The sequence below is a fragment of the Oncorhynchus nerka genome, linkage group LG15 (assembly GCF_034236695.1).
Source record: "Oncorhynchus nerka isolate Pitt River linkage group LG15, Oner_Uvic_2.0, whole genome shotgun sequence".
Classification (NCBI taxonomy): domain Eukaryota; kingdom Metazoa; phylum Chordata; class Actinopteri; order Salmoniformes; family Salmonidae; genus Oncorhynchus; species Oncorhynchus nerka.
This window is the reverse complement of record NC_088410.1, coordinates 40177638-40200104: the sequence shown is the minus strand read 5'-3', so window position 1 is coordinate 40200104 and position 22467 is coordinate 40177638. Positions and strand designations below refer to the sequence as shown.

Genomic DNA, 22467 nt, shown 5'->3' with positions numbered 1-22467 from the left:
TTGTGGCGGGCCAGGCGCCTGCAGGCTGACCTCTGTTGTCAGGTGAACAGTGTTTACTCTGACACATTGGTGCCGGCTGGTTTCTGGGTTAAGCGGGTGGGTGTTAAGAAGCACGGTTTGGTGGGTCTTGTTTCGTAGGATGCATGACTCTACCTTCGCCTCCCGGGCCCATTGGAGTGTTGCATTGCAGCGATGAGACAAGGGGGTAAAATAAAAAAATAAGAGAACTCACTTTTTGCAAATCTATCCAACTAGCCATTTTGATGCAACATGATTACATCGAATAAGTCAGTTAAGTTACAAGGAAACCCTAATGTTGATTCAGCCTATTTTTGCCTGGAGGGAGGGAATACACTCCAGGGTGTGTAACTGTGGTTATTGTCACGGCTGTAGTGTCTGTTTGTTATTCAACTGTAAGAGGTGGGGCAGAAAGAGTATAAGACAGGACTGCAAGGGGCAGAGAGACACTCGTCTTCTACTGAGGTCCAGAAGACATCAAGACAACCAGGTATCAATCAGTCAGCATATTCCAACTATCAGAGGTAAGTTTGCTTTCGCTGAGCACATTCTCAGATGTATATAGGTGTGGACAGGTGTGTATGGCTGGACTGGTTGTTGCATACAAGAGTAGATTGGTGGACAACTGTATAATGTGACATGCTAACAACACGGTTTATCTCATTTTCTAGAGGATGATGATCAGTGTGTGTTTTAAAATGCCATGCTCTATGTGGTTCAGTAAAGGATGAAGATCCAGAGTATGTTACTGCTGTTCGCTCTAGTGGGTGTCCTGTTAGCAAGCTCCCTCAATGAAGATAACGCTAAGGAATGTATGTCTATTGTGTGCATGTGTGTGTGAGTGTGTACTATTACTCCTGGTTTTGATCTGAAATAATTTGATATGATGACAAATCTTCCCCAAGAGGATAGTGCCATGGAGAAGGTGGAGAATGGACTTGTGAATGCCATTGCAGAAGATGAAGCACAACGTATGTACATATAGCTATCTACATGCATGCCAAAGAGAAGTTACTAGAGGTTTATAAAAAGGGTGAAGGCTAATTCCATGTCTCCTGTTGATTAGCATCATGGTTCAGACATCATCATGGACATCATCATGGACATCATCGTGGACATCATCATGGATGATGATGATGAGGTACCAGAATGGGGTCACGGACGATTCTTTCCTGGTCTCCATATGGAATCAACATAACTAACATTACTCTACAAATCCCACATTCATCCATTCATGATGGCAATGTTGTATTGTGATCCTCCAATAAAATAGGCCTTTCACACATACATGTCTAGCAGTGTTTTTCATTCAGTGTTACAATGTTAACATGACTATACAATTTGGGTCGAGGTCGGGTGATTATGGAGGCCAGGTCATCTGATGCAGCACTCCATCACTCTCCCTGGTCAAATAGCCCTTACCCAGCCTGGAGCTGTGTTGGGTCATTGTCCTGTTCAAAAACAAATGACAGACCCACTAAGCACAAACCAGATGGGATGGCGTACCGCTGCAGACTGCTGTGGTAGCCATGCTGGTTAAGTGTGCCTTGAATTCTAAATAAATCACTGTCAGTGTCACCAGCAAAGCACCATCACACCTCCTCCTCCATACTTTACATTTGTGTATTTTTTATTTATTTAACCTTTATTTAACTAGGCAAGTAAGTTAAGAACAATCTTACTTTCAATAACAGCCTAGGAACAGTGGGTAAACTGCCTCGTTCAGGGGAAGAACGACAGATTTTTACCTTGTCAGCTCAGGGATTCGATTGTGCAACCTATCGGTCACTAGTCCAACACTCTAACCAGTAGGCTACCTGCCGTCCCATTACATATGTAATCATGTAGTAACCAAAGTGTTAAACAAATCAAGATATATTTTAAATTTGCGAATATTCTAAGCCACCTTTTGCCTTGATGACAGCTTTTCACACTCTTGGCTTTCTCTCAACCAGCTTCATGAGGAATGTATTTCAATTAACAGGTATTAACAGGTATGCCTTGTTAAAAGTTAATTTGTGGAATTTCTGGTCAGTCAACGTAAATAAATAAATAAATAATAAATAAATAAAGCTTAACTTCTTGTTAATCCAGCCACTGTGTCAGATTTCAAAAAGGCTTTACTGTGAAAGCACACCATGCGATTATGTGAGGACAGCGCCCCGCATACAAAAGCATGAAAAACATATTTCAGCCAGGCAGGTGCGCCACGAAAATGTCAGAAATAGTGATATAATAAATGCCTTACCTTTGATGATCTTCTTCTGTTGGCACTCCAAAATCTCCCAGATACAATACAAATGGTCCTTTTGTTCAATAATGTCCTTCTTTATATCCATAAAAACTCAGTTTAGCTGGTGCGCTTCAGGCAATAATCCACCCAGTTTCCCTCCATCAAAATGAATACAAAATGAATCCCAAACGTTACTAATAATCTTTTCCAAACAAGTCAAACAGTGTTTATAATCAAACCTTAGGTACACTAATACGTAAATAAATTATAAAATTTAAGACGGAGAATCGTTATTGTCTTTACCTGAGAAAAATACCAAAGAACGCGCTCTCTTCCATGCTCTTGGAAACACTACAGCCAAAATGGAAGCCACCTAGAAAAACTACAATTTCTGGCTAATTTAAAAAAAAAAACAGCAAGAAACTCTTTCTAAAGACTGTTGACATCTGGTGGAAGGAGGATTTCGCCTCATAATAAAAGTGACAGCCATTGAAAACAGTGGTAGGCTGAATTTCTTTGGGGGGGGGGGGGGTATGGTTTGTCCTCTGGGTTTTGCCTGCCATATCAGTTCTGTTATACTCACAGACATACTTTTAATAGTTTTAGAAACTTTAGAGTTTTTTCTATCCAAATTATATGCATATGTTAGCTTCTGGGCCTGAGTAACAGGCAGTTTTCTTTGGGCTTGCTTTTCATCCGTACGTAAAAATACTGCCCCCTACCCAAGAGAGGTTAACTGCACTCTACTTTATTAATTTTTAACAAAATAACATTCATAGTTAAATATTTTCCCGAGAGACTCATCTCAATTTGCTTGCTGCTTGGCTAGATTAAAAAATGTATTTACCACTTTCTATATTCATTTACCAGGTTTTTAGTTTCCTGAGAACTAATGATTGATATTGGCATATCATGTCACAGAACACGCTGTTGCTTGACATTACAGTTACACCAGATGGTTCATGCCAGAATACGCTCTAGGCCAGGTATTGAATTTGCATCATACATCAGATCCTCCTTCTACAGGATATTGGCAAGTTAAACATAATTATTTTCTGCTATTTTCTGCTGAATTACAAGACAACATGGCAGCACACATAACACACTAGGGATTAATGCCAGAAACCGGGATCCTGAGGTTTCCTAACCAAGCTCCCTCTCGTTTCCTGTGAAAATTGAACTTTCCCCAAAAAATGGCTCATACACTGTTTCTGCAAAAGTAATTGAGGAAATAGACATTCGCAAAATTGATCCATAAGATGTTCCACTGACAATCGAGAGAGCACGTGATTGCCATGTTGATAAGCAGTCTCTCAGTCACATGAAAGGTCCAATGAATAACATTTTCTGATAATACAAAACCTAGGAGGCTCATGGTTCTCACCCCTTCCATAGACTTACACAGTAATTATAACAACTTCTAGGGACGTCCTCCAACCTATTAGAGCTCTTGCAGTCATGAACTGACATGTTGTCCACCCAATCAAAGAATCAGAGAATCATTCTAGTACTGAAAGCATAAGCTACAGCTAGCTAGCACTGCAGTACATAAAATGTGGTGAGTTGTTGAGTCAAAGAGAGAGAAACACAGTGGTTGAACAGTTTTGAACAAATTAATTTCTTTAAAAATGAAGTAGAAGCTAGAGAAAGAGAGAGAGATAGCTATATTTAGTTGTACTTTTACTTGTATTTCTAGTATCTATGTTGGCTATGAAAGTTATTTTTGCTTTTTCACAGACAGCTGATATGTTCTGCACTGAAGTCCACAAACGAAGGGCAAAAGGTGAACGCATAGATAGTTGCAAGAAGGAATACAACGATTAAAGTGATCATGCTGTTTTCCATTCTTTTTTTAAGAGGTGGATCAGCTTCATTATTGCATATAGATTGTGGCTTCTATCAATGTAATTGTCTGCATCATTTCAAATCCCCCATAGATTTTTTAAAATAAATTTTTAAAATAAATATATATATATATATATATATATATATATATATATATATTGTTTTTTAATATATGTTCCTTTATTTTTTTCCCTACCCTACCACCCCTCCCTGAATTGGAGTGAACTAATGGACGACGACACTTAATACTTATACTTCCAGCTTATGCATACACTAAATATATCAACAGCATTGGAAGACATATGGAGAAGGCTAATGTACATTTTTATGTCGATTACACTATTCTCTACTCGAGTAGCAGCAGTTTGGCTTTTGAAAAAGCTCACAACTTTTAACATCATTCAACACATCATTCAACACAATCCGTACCATCTGAAGCTTGTTCATAATTCCTCTAAAACAAATGCCTAGTATTTTCCAAAGCTAAACACTCTGAAACCAAGTCATTACTACCTCGGGTTGGACATTCCATAGAACAAGAAATAACATTCAATTATTTGGGAGATCAGGTGGATGAGAAGTTGAGCTTCACACCCCATGTAGAGAACCTTGTTGGTAAAAGCAAGCTGCGTATTGGGCTTTACTACGGGCACAATTTAGTTTTTCCTTTGCCACCATAAAATAGATGATTGATTGTACTTTTCCATCTGTGTTGGACTATAGTAATACTATTTAAGGTCAAGCCTCAATAAATACACTGAAGGCTCTTGACTGTATCATGTGATGTCTACATTGCTGTTGGGTGGACATAGCTAGCAACACACAGGCTATAACACTGGTACATTCTTATATAGAAAGCCATTTTAGAAAAACTGTAATTTTATCTGTTCTCTATTAGCGCAAAATTAAAACACTTACAAGCTCAGATACCAATCTTGTTTTAAGCTAACAGTCCTGAACAAATGTACAGAGCTTGGAAGTATTTTCACGAATCAGTCCCCTTGTATTGGAATTCCCTCCAAGCCAACCTAAAACTCCAGGGTCTGGTGTCCCTAGAGAAGTTCAAAGCACAAATAGATGAACAAGTTGTTGAGACATTTAGTTGTTTCTAGTTGTTATCGATGTCACTAGTCGGCGTTGCCTTACTTAGGTAAGGATGTTGTTTTACCTGAAGCATTTTGATACCATAGTGAGCCTGTCTTTTGACGTATTGCATTCAGTTTTTCTGACCTGTGTTGTGTACATGTACATTACTGACGTGCAGCTTTTTATATAGATATATCTTCGTCTGGTTCATGTCATGGGGCTGTTTGTCTGAAACTGATGGGTTGAGCCTACCAGACGAGCTAAATTACTTCTATGCTCGCTTCGAGGCAAGCAACACTGAAGCATGCATGAGAGCATGTTCCGGACGACTGTGATTACGCTCTCTCACAGCGGATGTGAGTAAGACCTTGAAACAGGTGGATTACCAGGACGTGTACTCCGAGCGTGTGCTGACCAGCTGGCAAGTGTCTTTTTCAACCTGTCCATGACCGAGTCTGTAATACCAACATGTTTCAAGCAGACAGCCATAACTGTGCCCAAGAACACCAAGGTAACCTGACAAAATGACTACCGACCCGTAGCACTCACATTTATAGCCATGAAGTGCTTTGAAAGGCTGGTCATGGCTCACATCAACACCATTATCCCAGAAACCCTAGACCCACACCAATTTGCATACTGCCTCAATAGATCCTCAGATGATGCAATCTCTATTGCACTCCACACTTCCCTTTCCCATCTGGACAAAAGAAACACCAACGTGAGAATGCTATTCATTGACTACAGCTCAGCGTTCAACACCATAGTGCCCTCAAAGCTCATCACTAAGTTAAGGTCCTTGGGACTAAACACCTCCCTATGAAACTGGATCATAGGCTTCCTGACGGGCCGCCCCTAGGTGGTAAGGGTAGGTAACAACACATCTGCCACGTTGATCCTCAACACGGGGGCCCCTCAGGGGTAAGTGCTCAGTTCTCTCCTGTACTCCCTGTTCACCCATGATTGCATCCTGTCTCAGCCTCCAGTATTTATGCTGCAGTAGTTTATGTGTCGGGGGGCTAGGGTCAGTTTCTTATATCTGGAGCTCTTCTCCTGTCCTATTCGGTGTCCTGTGTGAATCTAAGTGTGCGTTCTCTAATTCTCTCCTTCTCTCTTTCTTTCTCTCTCTCGGAGGACCTGAGTCCTAGGACCATGCCCCAGGACTACCTGACATGATGACTCCTTGCTGTCCCCAGTCCACCTGGCCATGCTGCTGCTCCAGTTTCAACTGTTCTGCCTTCTTATTATTCGAACATGCTGGTCATTTATGAACATTTGAACATCTTGGCCATGTTCTGTTATAATCTCCACCCTGCACAGCCAGAAGAGGACTGGCCACCCCACATATGCTCTCTCTAATTCTCTCTTTCTCTCTCTCGGAGGACCTGAGCCCTAGGACCATGCCCCAGGACTACCTGACATGATGACTCCTTGCTGTCCCCAGTCCATCTGACCGTGCTGCTGCTCCAGTTTCAACTGTTCTGCCTTATTATTATACGACCATGCTGGTCATTTATGAACATTTGAACATCTTGGCCATGTTCTGTTATAATCTCCATCCGGCACAGCCAGAAGAGGACTGGCCACCCCACATAGCCTGGTTCCTCTCTAGGTTTCTTCCTAGGTTTTGGCCTTTCTAGGGAGTTTTTCCTAGCCACCGTGCTTCTACACCTGCATTGCTTGCTGTTTGTGGTTTTAGGCTGGGTTTCTGTACAGCACTTTGAGATATCAGCTGATGTACGAAGGGCTATATAAATACATTTGATTTGATTTGATTTGATTCATGGCCAAGCACGACTCCAACACCATCATTAAATTTGCCAATGACACAACATTGGTAGGCCTGATCACCGACAACGATGAGACAGCCTATGGGAGGAGGTCATAACCTGGCAGTGTGGGGCCAGGATAACAACATCTACCTCAACGTGATCAAGACAAAGAAGAAGATTGTGGACTACAGGAAAAGGAGGGCCGAGCATGTCCACATTCTCATCGACAGGGCTGTAGTGGAGCAGGTTGAGAGCTTCAAGTTCCTTGGTGTCCACATCACCAACAAACTATGGTCCAAACACAACAAGACAGTCGTGAAGAGGGCACAACAATGCCTATTCCCCTTCAGGAGAATGAAAAGATTTGGCATGGGTCCTCAGATCCTCAAAAAGTTAAACAGCTGCACCTGTTGTTTTCGGCCTATGTAACAAATACAATATGATTTGACGCTGCTGTCTTGTTCCAGGTCTCTCTTGAATATGAGATTTTTTTTTTTTTAACGAGACTAACCTGGTTAAATAAAGTTTCAATAAAATAAATAAAAGGTGTAATGATTGGATTCATAAATGTGTTATGAATGGATTATGGATACAGCCTTAAAATAAAGTGCTTACCACCATTTATAAATTCAAGTCTATCCAAGCTCCAGGTCACAAATTCAGTTGAAATAACTAGGAAACCATAATATTGACTGAAGTTTTGCCTGGAGGGAGGTCATAAACTTCAGGCTGTGCATGACTGCGGTTACCGCTATGGCTGTAATGTCATTTTGCTTGTTAATCGGCTGTGAGAGGTGTGGATGGGTGGGGCAGGTACAGTAGCTGCAGAAAGAGTATAAAACAGGGCTGCAGAGGGCAGAGAGACACCACACTACTACTGACGTCCAGAAGACATCATCCAGATAAACAGCCATCAATCAGACAGCATCGTCCAACTGAAAGAGGTATTTTTGTTTTCACTGAGAATCTTCTTTGTAAAGGTGTATATAGAAGTGGGCAGGTGTATACAAGTGGACTGGTAGGAATGGATGGAGAGGTGTAGGTGGACGTGTGTGTGTGTGTGTGTGTGTGTGTGTGTGTGTGTGTGTGTGTGTGTGTGTGTGTGTGTGTGTGTGTGTGTGTGTGTGTGTGTGTGTGTGTGTGTGTGTGTGTGTGTGTGTGTGTGTGTGTGTGTGTTAACAAGTTGTGCTCTATGTGCTTTAGTAAAGGATGAAGATCCAGAGTATGTTACTGCTGTTCGCTCTAGTGGGTGTCCTGTTAGCAAGCTCCCTCAATGAAAATAACTCTGAGGAAGGTATGTCTTGTTTGTAAATGTGTACTACTTTACTGCCCGGGTTTAATCTGATAAAATCTAGTCAAATTAAAAATCTTTCTTCCTCAGCTCTCCTGCAGGAGGATGATGTAAAAGATGGAAAGGCTGCCTTTTTGGCAAAGTTGGCTACTCTGAAGACCAGCCCCTCAGAAGATGAAGCACCATGTGAGCCATCTATCTATCTATCTATCTATCTATCTATCTATCTATCTATCTATCTATCTATCTATCTATCTATCTATCTATCTATCTATCTATCTATCTATCTATCTATCTATCTATCTATCTATACTGGTCTTACAACAGTAAGTTTAGCAGAGGGTGGTAAAAGGTAGTCACTTATAATTGTAGCATATGTTTTGAAAAATGTTGGAGTCATTTTCAAATGTTTAGTCATTTTCAAATGTTTAGCTTTAAAAAAAAGGTATTTTCCATAATGATGATTTAAAACTGTATTCGACAGTTGGGGAGAGCTTTGAAGGTAGCCAAGGTGCCTTATTGGGTGAGAAGCGACCAGCATGGGGATGCCAAGGATCCTTTTCAGTCTCCATATGGAATCAGCTATCACCTTTGAAGTCATCACTAACATTACCTCAGTGAATCATTCCAACAACCATCAATCAATGATTGTCAAAACAAATAACAGTAATACAGTTAATTGGTACTTTGGTACTGAGAAGAACTCATCAACATTCTGAAGAAAATATGTTTTATCCATGAACAACTTTATGTCCTGACACATGATAGTTGATTGGTCAAGTTAGTGGATAAATAATTGTATGGTTGTATTGTCATATTGTGATCCTCCAATAAACTATCAAGCATAAGACATGTTTAGTCGTTTTTTGTTAATCTTACATGTTTAGCAGTGTTTCAATTACATCATACATGTTTCATAATATTGTTTTATTTCGTGTTTCTATTCAGTGTGAACAATGTGAACTTGACCATAATAAAGATGCAGAGCAAATTACATCAGATTGAGCAGTAATAGTAGTACACATATCCACACACACACACTAGACGTACCGTCTTGAGAATGAGCTTGATAACAGCAGTAACATATCCTGGATCTTCTAATAAGCTACATCCTGAATTCAAAATGGAGAAAAAAACATTTGTCACTTATCTACACATATTACCCCCACAATGACAAAGTGAAAACATGTTTATAGGTATTTTTGCTCATTTATTGAAAATGAAATACAGAAATATCTAATTTACATAAGTATTCACAACAAATGTTGGAATCACAGTTGGCAGTGATTACAGAGTCTTTCTGGACAGGTCTCTAAAAACTTGCACACCTGGATTGTACAATATTTGCCAATTATATTATTTTCTTAATTCTTCAAGCTCTGTCAAATTGGTTGTTGATCATTGCTAGACAACCATTTTCAAGTCTCACTATAGATTTTCAAGCAGATTTAAGTCAAAACTGTATCTCGGCCACTCAGGAATATTCACTGTATTCTTGGTAAGCAACTCCAGTGTAGATTTGGCCTGGTGTTTGATGTTATTTAGTTAATTAATAACTTCCCCATGCTTTTTTTCTATCCATGTACCAATAGGTGCCCTTCTTGTGAGGCATTGGAAAACCTCCCTGGTCTCTGTGGTTGAATCTGTGTTTGAAATTCACTGTTCGACTGAGAGACCTTACAGATAATTGTATGTGCGGGGTACAGAGATGAGGTAGTCATGTAAGAATCTATTATTACACACAGAGTGAGTCCATGCAACGTATTATGTGACTTAATAAGGACATTTTCACTCCTGAACTGATTCAGGCTTGTCATAACAAAGGGGTTGAATACTTATTGACTCAAGACATTTCAGTTGTTCATTTTCAAATTAATTTGTGGAAATTAAAAATCAAATAAAAACACATTTCCACTTGGACATTATGGGGAATTGTGTGTAGGCCCGTGACTAATCTCAATTGAATCCATTTTAATTTCAGGCTGTAACACAATAACATTTGGAAAAATTCGAGGGGTGTGAATAATTTCTGAAGGCACTGTAAATATTTTGTTCTAGAGTTCGTGAAGCAGCTGATAATACTGTCCACTGCTGATGCTGAAACTTCGGATATTCTGAATATTGATTTGTTATTTTCCATAGGAGTGAGAGTTGTGGTCTTGTTTGAAAATCCTTGAGACAGTTCCTGACAGAGTCTACAAGGACATTTTTAATAATGGTGGATATAAAATTACAGTCTTGAGTTAGAATCCCATTAACTTTTAATTTGGGATGGTTTTTGGACTTTTCAGCTTCTCTCCTTGTTTGTTTGTTGAGGTTTTCCCAAATTAAAAATCGGACAACATTTTCAATAACAAAATGAGATCTACCAAACAAAAACCTGATAGAAAAATAATTTATTAAAATGTTGTAAGTACAGAAAAAGTTTGCTCAGCGGGAAATCAATATCCAACAAGTCAATGACAACTGTGTTGAATTTGTACTTTGTGACAGCACCTACAGACACTATTTCCTGGGTGGAAATTGGTTAAAGGGACAATCAGCAGTTGCTATATACATTTTTGACTCATTAATTAATGATATGTACACATTGATTCTTGCCACCTTTGTAACCCATAATAACCCAAAATACAAGCTTGATTTAACCCAATGTTTGGAAAAGAAGGACATGTAAACAAACAACTATATAGCCTCAAAATATTGCTTACAACTATAATTTTAATATAATGTATGGTCAGTCCTCGCATCCATAGCTCTGTCTATGATTTTGAGAGTGGTTACATTTCTACAGACTGTTGTCTCTGCTACCATATGACAAGCAGTGACAATGCACCAAGTCTTGAACCAACAGGACCCTGAACAGCTTCTGTCCCCAAGTCATAAGACTACAAAATAGCTAGTTAAAAAGTTAACCAAATAGCTAACTGTACTATCTGCATTGAACCTTTTTGCACTAACTTTTTCACTCATTACATATGTTGCTGCAACTGTTGATTATTTGTCACATTATTCCTAGTTATATTTTTTTCCAAGAGGGTAGCAGTCATTGTCTTGTCGTGTCCTTGTGTATATATATTTTTTCTCTGTATATATTTAGTATATATATATATATATATATATTTTTTTTTACCTCAATTTCTACATACTCTCCTGCAACTCACCTCACCCAATGTGGTATTAATCTGCTATTTTCTATACTTTAGAACCGGATCCCCAACAGAAGCTAGCCAGCTAACTAGTTACTAGCTAGTAGTCGGTTAGCCACTGCTAGCGGTCATCAGCTAACCTCAGCCCGGAAAACTCCTGCCAGTCTGAACAGCGCTATTCAACCCAGAGCATATCGGACTGCTTCCTCTCTACAACATCTCCGGATTCCTACATCAAGCTCTGAACCTTTTCACCTGGATCATCGCAGCTAGCTAGCTGCTATCTGAGTGGCTACTCTTGGCTACTCTTGGTCTCTGTCCCGAAGCAAGCAGTAGTTAGCCTGGAGCTAGCCTAATGCTAGGCACCATCTCCCGGCTAGCTAAAGACGTCCATCAGCCACTCATTGGGCTACAATACATTTTTTGACATTTGGCCTGGACCCCTTTAACTGTCAATACGGAGCCCCGCCGATCCATCACAACTGGTCTAGCGACGTAATCCTCCCGAGGAGGTTTCAACAGGCTCCTCTCTCGTTTCATCCCCTGAAGGCCTGTCTGCTAGCCTGCTTGCTGCGGCCCGCTACCAGATCATTGCGGCGGCAGGGTAGCCTAGTGATTAGAGCGTTGGACTAGTAACCGGAAGGTTGCAAGTTCAAATCCCCGAACTGACAAGGTACAAATCTGTCATTCTGCCCCTGAACAGGCAGTTAACCCACTGTTCCTAGGCCGTCATTGAAAATAAGTATTTGTTCTTAACTGACTTGCCTAGTTAAATAAAGGTTTAAAAAATGCAGCTAGCTAGCTGCTATCTGAGTGGCTACTCCTGGCTAACGTCCCTGTCCTGAAGCAATCACCAGTTATCGTGGAGCTAACCCAGAGCTAGGCCCACCTTCTGTCTAGCTGAAGAGGTCCATCAACCAATTCTTTGGGCTACAATACCTAGTTTGCCAAATGGGCCGACCTCAGACATAACCACCTGACTCTTCCATTGTGATGCCCCCCTAAGGCCCGCCTGCTAGCCCTGGCCTGCTAGCTGTCTGAATCGGCATGTCTCCAGCTCGCCGAGCTACTCACTGGACCCTATGATCACTCGGCTATGCATGCCTCTCCCTAATTTCAATATGCCTTGTCCATTGCTGTTTTGGTTAGTAATTATTTTCTTATTTCACTGTAGAGCCTCCAGCTCTGCTCAATATGCCTTAGCTAGCCCTTTTGATCCACCTCCTACACATGCGGTGACCTCACCTGGTTAAAATGGTGTCTCTAGAGACAAAACCTCTCTCATCGACACTCAGTGCCTAGGTTAAACTCCAACATTTTCACATCCTACCATCTGTACATTATGCCTTGAATCTATTCTTCTGCGCACAGAAACCTGTTCCTTTTACTCTCTGTTCCGAACACACTAGACGACCAGTTCTTATAGCCTTTAGCCGTACCATTATCCTACTGTTCCTCTGGTGATGTAAAGGTTAATCCAGGCCCTGCAGCAGGGAGCTCCGCTCCCATTCCCCAGACGCTCTCATTTGTTGACTTCTGTAACCATAAAAGCCTTGGTTTTATGCATGTTAACATCAGAAGCCTACTCCCTAAGTTTGTTTAATTCACTGCTTTAGCACACTCTGCCAAACCAGATGTCCTAACCGTGTCTGAATCCTGGCTTAGGAAGGCCACCAAAAATCCTGAAATTTCCATCCCTAACTATAACATTTTCTGACAACATAGATTAAATTATATACATGCCATAAAAGAAAAGCCTTCCGCATCAAATAAATAAACTATTGTTACACATTTAGGATTTCAATTATTTGTCCATATCTGTTAGTGGTTAAGGGGGCCGAGTTGCAATCTACTACAGAGATAGCCTGCAGAGTTCTGTCATACAATCCAGGTCTGTGCTTAAACAATTCGAGCTTCTACTTTTAAAAATCCACCTTTCCAGAAACAAGTCTCTCACCGTTGCCGAAGCCTCCCCCATTTCTCCTTCACCCAAATCCAGATAGCTAATGTTTTGAAAGAACTGCAAAATCTGGACCCCTACAAATCAGCTGGGCTAGACAATCTGGACCCCTCTCTTTCTATAATTATCCGCCGCAATTGTTGCAACCCCTATTACTATCCTGTTCAACCTCTCTTTCGTATCATCTGAGATCTCCAAAGACTGGAACGCTGCCACTGTCATCCCCCTCTTCAAAAGGGAAGACACTCTAAGCCCAAATTGTTACAAACCTATATCTATCCTACCCTTCCTTTCTAAGGTCTTCGAAAGCCAAGTTAACAAACGGATCACCGACCATTTCGAATCCCACCGTACCTGGTTTCCGAGCTGGTCATGGGTGCACCTCAGCCACGCTCAAGGTCCTAAACGATATCATAACCGCCATCGAGAAAAGACAGTACCGACCTGGCCAAGGCTTTCGACTCTGCCGATCACCACATTCTTATCGGCAGCCTTCGTTTCTCAAATGACTGCCTCACCCGGTTCACCAACAACTTTTCAGACAGAGTTCAGTGTGTCAAATCAGAGGGCCTGTTGTCCGGACCTCTGGCAGTCTCTTTGAGGGTTCCACAGGTTCAAATCTAGGGTCGACTCTTTTCTCTGTATACACCAATGATGTCGCTCTTGCTGCTGGTGATTCTCTGATCCACCTCTACGCAGACAACACCTTTTCTGTATACTTCTGGCCTTTCTTTGGACACTGTGTTAACTAACCTCCAGACGAGCTTCAATGCCATACAACTCTCCTTCCATGGCCTCCAACTGCTCTGAAATGCAAGTAAAACTAAATGCATGCTCTTCAACCGATCTCTGCCCGCACCTGCGCACCTTCAACCGTTCTCTGTCCCGCATATCACTACTCTGAACGGATCTGACTTAGAATATGTGGACAACTACAAATACCTAGGTGTCTGGTTAGACTGTAAACTCTCCTTCCAGACTCACATTAAGCATCTCCAATCCAAAATGAAATCTTGAATCGGCATCCTATTTCGCAACAAAGCATCCTTCACTCATTCTTCCAAACATACCTTCTTAAAACGGACTATCCTACCGATTCTTGACTTCGGCGATGTCATTTACAAAATAGCCTCCAACACTCAACTCAGCAAATTGAAGTGCCATCCGTTTTGTCACCAAAGCCCCATATACTACCCACCACTGTGACCTGTATGCTCTCGTTGGCTGGCCCTCGCTTCATAATCATTGCCAAACCCACTGGATCTAGGTAATCTATAAGTCTTTGCTAGGTAAAGCCCCTCATTATCTCAGCTCACTGTTTACCATAGCAGCACACACCTGTAGCATGTACTCCTGCAGGTATATTTCACTGGTCATCCCCAAAGCCAAAACCTTCTTTGGCCGCCTTTCCTTCCAGTTCTCTGCTGGCAATGACAGGAACGAATTGTAAAAATCACTTTAAACTGGAGACTCATATCTCCCTCACTAACTTTAAGCACCAGCTGTCAGAGCAGCTTACAGATCATTGCACCTGTACATAGCCCATCTGTTAATAGCCCAACCAATTACCTCATCCCCATATTGTTATTATTGTTTTGCTTCTTTGCACCACAGTATCTCTCCTTGCAAATTCATCATCTGCACATCTATCACTCCGGTGTTTAATTTATTCATTTGAATTACTTCGCCACTACGGCCTATTTATTGCATTACCTCCCTAATCTTACCTCATTTGCACACACGGTATAAATAGTTTTTTTTCTATTGTGTTACATACAGTATCTACCTCAATTACCCCTGCACATCGACTCGGATCCGGGACCCAGTGAATATAGCCAAGTTATCGTTACTCATTGTGTATTTATTATTACTTTTATTATTACATGTTTAATTTTCAATTATTTCTCTGTTTTCTTTCTTTTTGCATTGTTGGGAAGTACCGTTAGTAAGCGTTTCACTGATAGTCTACACCTGTTGTTTATAAAACATTTGACAAATACAATAATATTTTATTTGATCCCTCAATTGTTACTGAAACAGGGGCTGGGAATACACTTTGTTATTGTTTCTACTGCTGATTGCCTACTTAAAAATACTGTAATATTCACAAAACAACACCCATTGTCTTATACCCATGTCTGTGATCTGGCTGTAATCGTTTAAGACTGTCTGAGAGATATATGAAAGCGGAGGAAAACATCAGGGATGACCACGCAATAATTGTGTATGATCTTTTATGTAGAAAAACCCTTAAGAATATTTTCCACCAAGTTACTTCATTCCTCAGTGGCAACATGTACAGACACAAACATGGCGAATGGGATACAGTTGTATTTCCAGTGGGATAACACATTTTTATTATCTCAAAGACACCAGAATTCCTTTCCAAGGGGTCTTGAGTGTTCTTGAGTGATCCAGCCTGACAAGTCCTGACTTAAATTTGCATGAAAATCAGAGACAAGTTTTGAATATTTCTGTCCATCAATGACCACCACGCAAATGTATTGAGCTTGAGCAATTTTGACAGAAACAGGAACCACAATCACTGCCTCTGGCCTGTTCATTTCATGGCTCCCGCCTGTGTTGGGGTGTTTCGGACTAGCTGATCCGTCACAACTGGTGGAGAATGCAGGCACCTTGAGGCTAGACCACAATCAATCCCCTTTTCGGTGGCTGTAATTCTTTTTATCTAACAGAAGCCCATTACACCCACTGACAGGCATGAGCGAAGAGTTGCTACGCCAGCTAACGGACTGCGTCATCGACCCAACAGGAGACCCTAGACAAATCAAATCAAATGTTATTTGTCACATACACATGGTTAGCAGATGTTAATGCGAGTGTAGCGAAATGCTCGTGCTTCTAGTTCCTACAATGCAGTAATTACCAACAAGTATTCTAGCGTTGAACAGACCTAAGTGCGGGAGCTTCCTGTTTTAGTCTGTCTATAGGCTGGGAGCAACAAAATGGAGTCGTGGTCAGCTTTTCCAAAAGGAGTGTGGGGTGGGCCTTATATGCTGGAGGACGACGATGTGGAGGCCTTTCTTCTGACCTTCGAACGATCACCACAGGGACAGAGATGGCCTCAGGATGACTGGGAGGGATTCCTGGCTCCCCTGCTCACAGGCAAAGCACAGGCGGCGTACTACGACATTGAGGAAGGGGCTGCCGTGGATTACGCATGTTTGAAGGCAGAGATTCAGTCCCACTATCAGCTGAACCCAGGATGAAACGCACCGGTGCTACTTGGGAGGGACTGCCCCCTGTTCAAGTTTCTGTTGAAGAAGGCACGGTGAGGGAGTGGCCCCAATAGAGCACGGAGACCAAACAACCCTAATCGCCAAGCGCTGGCGCACTCAGAGCCCACCCAAAGGTGCACACCGCATGGGAAGGGACGGGATGAAGCTAAGAAGGTGTGGCAGGGCAACAGGGATTCCTCATCAGACATGGCGGGGAAAAGGAGCCTCCCCTGATGACCGACTGAGGCACTTGTTCCTGGAAACCACGGAGGAGGACACCTGGAGGGGGTTGAAGAGCGACCCGGAGGGAGCCGGATCTAACCAGACCCCCGTCCTGAGTCAAGTGGACGAGCTCCAGATGGAGCTGTTACGCCAGCTTTTCAGGAGTCATCGAGACACAGCACGCGGAGGGTGTTTAGCACGGAGTCATCAGACCACGACCAGGAGCGCACCCTCACTCGCTCCAAGGCGCACAACTTTACCCTGTCGGAAGTGCTAATGGACCAATTCGGAACTGCCCAACACTGGGACCTCGACCTTCGGTAGGCTATGCGGAAGGTGAAGAGGATAGATGGGAGGAGTATCGGCTCGGAAGGTGGGCAAACTTAGGGGGTAGAACAGGAACTGTTAATGGTGCCTCTTTCATACAGAGATGTTGTGTTACACATGGCCCATACATATTTACTGGGGGTCACCTCGCTAGGGAGAAGACCATCGAATGGATGCGAGGGCGTTTCTATTGGCTGAGGATTACTCAATCTGTCACAAAGTATTGCAAATCTTGTGACACCTGCCAACATACTGCTCCTAAGCGAATATACCATAACCCTCTTATCCCTTTCCCAATTATAGAGACCCCGTTTGAACGCATAGCCATGGACCTGGTGGCATGGACATGAGTTAATCTTGGTGGTGGTGGACTTTGCAACGAAGTTCCCAGAGGCTATTCCCCTGAGGTTGATGGCAACGAAAGCCATTGCGAAAGAGCTGTATCTCATGTCATCCCGAGTGGGACTCCTGGCCACAATCCATGACCAACCAGGGCACACCATTCATGTCCAGACTCTTGAAGGACCTGTGTCAGTTATATCGGGTCAAACAAATAAGGACCCGTGTGTACCACCTCCAGACGGATGGGCTGTGTCAATGCCTGAATAAAACCATCAATAGCATGCTTCACAGAGTGGTGGACCGGGATGGGACGAATTGGGATATGTTGTTGCCCCTCCTCATGTTCGTGCTCTGGGATGTCCCCTAGGCGTCCACTGGCTTCTCGCCTTTCGAGCTGCTCTATATGTGGCCCTTGACTTGACCAAGGAGGCCTGGGAGAAACAACCCCGCCTGTACCGTTCCCTCATTGAACACGTCACATTCATGAAGGACTGAATGGCAGCGACATGGCCGGTGGTGAGGGAAACCGGTGGTGAGGGAAACTCAAGCCTGGTCGTACAATAGAAGGGCCCAGTCGTGACAGTTCCGCCCAGAAGATAAGGTACTCCACCTCATCCCCACTCTGGAACACAGGACCCGGGCTCAGTGGCAGGGCCCATGTGTGGTAACAGAGCAAGTCTCCCCGGTCAACTAGTCAGCCAGGCTAACAGCGCCCTCAGCAGATATACCACATTCGCCTGTTGAACGCATATTTGGAACGAGAGGCACAGGTTCTAATGAGGCAGATAAAGAGGAACGCCCACCAGAAAAGGTGCCTTTTGTCACCACTGTTACAACCTTGAAAATCATCTATACCTGGCCTAGAGCGTGTTCTCAGCCAAGATAAACCAATATTATAAGTTCCCAGTAAGCCAACCTGGTTAGCCTGAAATGAAAGTTACGCCTAGCCTGGAGCACGACATTTAGACATTTTGTTATGCATGTTGATGTGGACAGAATCCATCTCGATCATAACATTATCATGGGAAAGACCTTATAGTCTTGTGTTCTTTAATGTGATAACAGAGGCTGTGGTCATGTGTGTTGTGGTCTTCAAAGGCCCATTATATGCTAGGAACATGGTAGATAAAGACAGTGGTGAAGTTAATTCATTTATTTATTTTAACTTAACAGGTTTTTGGTTTACTGGGAACTAATGAATGATATCTGTGTATGTTGGCACAGTGTTGCCTTACATTACAGTTACACCAGGTTGTTGGGGCCAGAACACGCTCTAGGCCAGGTATTGAATTTGCATCATACATCAGATAATACCGATACTGCAAGTTAAACATAAATACTTTCTAAGGCGATTTTCAATCATTCCAAGGACTGTTTACTCAGTGGCATCCTGCTGAATTACAAGGCAACATGACAGCATACATAACTCTATACGCTAGAGATGAATCCCAGAATCCGGGATCCTAAGATTTCCTGACCAAGCTCACTCCCATTTCCTTTGAAAATAGTAATTTCCAACAAAATAGATGATACACCGTTTCTGCAAAAGTAATTGAGGAAATAGACATTCGCAACACGAATCATTATGATGTTACACTGACAATAGAGAGAGCACGGGATTGCCGTGTTGATAAGGAGTCTCTCAGTCACATGAAAGTTGCTATGTATAACTTTTTCAGTTAACTTCTGTGTCTCCATTTTCACAGACACTCAAATATAACGTATGTGAATACTTTTATTTTACTTGGCCTATTGACCAACAAGACACCTCTTCTTCTTCTTCTTCTTCTTCTTCTTCTTTTTCGTCTTCAGTGAAATGGTCAAGAAACTCGAAATGAAATGATAGCACAGACATTATCACAAAATGGTGTCAGTTTGTTGCAGGACCACAGCATATGAAATAGGGTTCCTTTGTGCTTTTTGCATCTCCAACAGAGATGTGACATTTCTGGGTGCATTACATGCATTTTGGCAAGAGTGTAGTAAGTCCAATAAATTATCTTAAATTAAAATAGCACCTTAGGTTGTAGGAACAGGTACGAGCATTTTCACATATCTGTGACCAATGGTTCTCCTCAATTTCTTCCTTTAGATATTTTTTCATAATGGGTTCTGAAACACCAGGTAGAGTTTCAATCAACACTTTATTTAACATGGCAATCAACTTCTTTAGCGCAGCAGCTTCATTCAGTATTTCTCTATGCCAGATGCCTTCGGTTTGTCCATATTCTGTTGAAACGATTCAAAAAGATTTCTGAGTTATAAGAACTTAAAGAAATCGGCTTTGGATAATCAAGTCTTTCTTGTAATTGAATGAATGACAGTAGAGATCCGTCAGAGGACAGATGCCACTTTGGAACCAGGAAGGAACGGTGATGTCATTAAACACTCGAGTTAAGGTTTGGTTATTCCAAATAGTGGTGCTGGCGATATTGGTTCTTTCCACTTTATTAATCTGTGTACTTTTTCCAAAATACAAATGGAATTGAGAATCATTGCGTCATCGTTTTTTGGACTTGAAGTAGTTAATATATTTTCTATCTTACGGTATTACTGTTGTGGCTTTGATACCCTTCCTTGCACAAGGATAGTCTGCTGTCCATTGTTTAAGTCAAAGCAGTTGTGCAACCCAGTAATAGATCTTCGTACAAAGTATTTCCAGATCTCCAGCTTTATAGGGCAAGTGTAAAACTATCAATTTGAGGTCTTTCCATTCCAAATAAATTAGGAGAGCAGGCCATTTATTTTACGTAAAACGTTGGATGGAATTGAAACTGGCAGGGCTGGGAATAAATATATCAACATTGGAAATATATTTATTTTGATTATGTTGAACCTACCTAACATAGAAATAGGGAGATTTCTTCATCTCTGAAGATCGGATTCAATCTTATCTATTAAAGGAAAGTAATTGATTTTAAATGCCAAATCCAGACTGCATGGCATCAGTACAGCCAGGTATTTCATATACACTACATGAACAAATGTATGTGGACACCTGCTCGTCAAACAATTCATTCTAAAATCACGGGCATTAATATGGAGTTGGTCCCGCCTTTTCTGCTATTACAGCCCCCACTCTTCTTGGAAGGCTTTCCACTCAATGTTGAAACATTACTGTGTGGACGTGCTTCCATTCAGCCACAAGAGCATTGTTGAGGTCGGGCACTGATGTTGGTCGATTAGGCCTGGCTCGCTGTCTGTGTTCCAAATTATTCCAAAGGTGATCAATGGCGTTGAGGTTAGGGCTCTGTGCAGGCCAGTCACGTTCTTCCACACCGGTGTTGACAAACCATTTCTGTATGGACCTCACTTTGTCCAAAGGGTCATTGTCATGCTGAAACAAGAAAGGCCTTTCCCTAAACTGTTGCCACAAAGTTGGAAGCACAGAATCGTCTCAAATGTCATTGTATGCTGTAAAGTTAAGATTTCCTTTCAATAAAACTAAGGTCCCTAGTCTGAACAATAAAAAACAGCCCCATACCATTATTCCTCCTCCACCATCTTTACAGTTGGCACTATGCATTGGGGCAGATAGCGTTGTCCTGGCCAGATAGTAACGAATGATTCAGCACTCCAGGTAACACATTTCCTCTGCTCCGAAGTTCAATGGCAGCAAGCAACATGGCAGCAGTACAATATGGTAGCAGCACAAAACATGGTACAAACAGTATTGGGCACAGAAAACAGCAAAAGGGCAAGAAGGTAGAGACAACAACAATATCACGCAAAGCAACCACAACGGTCATTAGGAGTGTCCACGTTCCAGTCGCTAGCTGCAGCGAACTGAAAGACGAGCTAACCAGGGATGTAAGTGCTTTTGGGACCTTTAAAAGAATGTGACTGGCAGAACGTGTGTTGTATGTGGAGGATGAGGGCTGCAGTAGATATCTCAGATAGGAGGGAGTGAGGCCTAAGAGGCTTTTATAAATAAGCATCGACCAGTGGGTCTTGCGATGGGTATACAGAAATGACCAGTTTACAGAGGAGTATAGAGTGTAGTGATGTGTCCTATTGATGGCAAATCTGATGGCCGAATGGTAAAGAACATCTAGCCGCTCGAGAGCACCCTTACCTGCCGTAATATAAGTTACGTCTCTGTAATGAAGCATGGGTGGGATGGTCATTTGAATCAGGATAAGTTTGGCAGCTGGGGTGAAAGAAGAGTGTTTAGAGGAAACCAAGTCTAGATTTAACTTTAGCCTGCAGCTTAGATATGTGCTGAGAGAAGGACAGTGTACCGTCTAGACATACTCCCAATTAGTTGTATGGGGTGACTGCCTGAAGCTCTAAACACTCAGAGGTAGTAATCACACCTGTGTGTAGAGGGCATTCTTCTTATCAAACCCCATTACATTTGTTTTGGAGGTGTTCAGAACTAGATTAAGGGCAGAGAAAGCTTGTTGGACACAAAGAAAGCTTTGTTGTTGAGCATTTAACACAAAATACGGGAAGGGGCCAGCTGAGTATAAGATTGCATATAAATCATGTGCATATAAATGGATGAGGGTGCTTCCTACTGCCGACTTTATGTAACTTCCCCAATTACAATGTTTAGCTACAATTACCCTCTTTACTGTAAAAAGAAAGATATGGATTCATTGTCATGCGGATGCTTCTGCCCAATATCACTTTTGAATGTTGATTACAAAATCATTGCTAAGGTATTAGCTTTTTGCATCGAGACAGTAATATAAAAGTTGTTTGACTCAGACCAAACAGGGTTTATAAGGAACACGGTGTCTATAGACAATCTCTGCAACTTTTTCAATATAATCATTCGTTACAAGAACTTGAATGCTACAAAAGTTGCATTATGAATAGATGCAAAATATGCATTTGATAGGGTGGGATGGGCATACTTGGTGGCTGTTATAAAAAGTTTGGTTTTGGTCCGATTTTATTTCTTCGATTGAGCAATTGTACAAATCCAGCAAAGCTTCTATACAAACAAATGAACAAATCTCTGAATCATTCAAGTTATCA

General features: G+C 41.9%; 2 long non-coding RNA genes across 2 annotated transcripts; both read left to right on the top strand.

Moving 5' to 3' along the window:
• The first annotated feature begins 434 nt into the window (after positions 1-434).
• LOC135559908 (uncharacterized) lies at positions 435-1303 on the top strand. The gene is made up of 3 exons (XR_010458597.1): positions 435-542; positions 924-989; positions 1085-1303. It is a non-coding gene; the product is annotated as an uncharacterized LOC135559908 (long non-coding RNA).
• A 6487-nt stretch (positions 1304-7790) lies between these two features.
• On the top strand, positions 7791-8425 carry LOC135559907 (uncharacterized). The gene is made up of 3 exons (XR_010458596.1): positions 7791-7898; positions 8158-8248; positions 8336-8425. It is a non-coding gene; the product is annotated as an uncharacterized LOC135559907 (long non-coding RNA).
• Positions 8426-22467: the final 14042 nt, after the last annotated feature.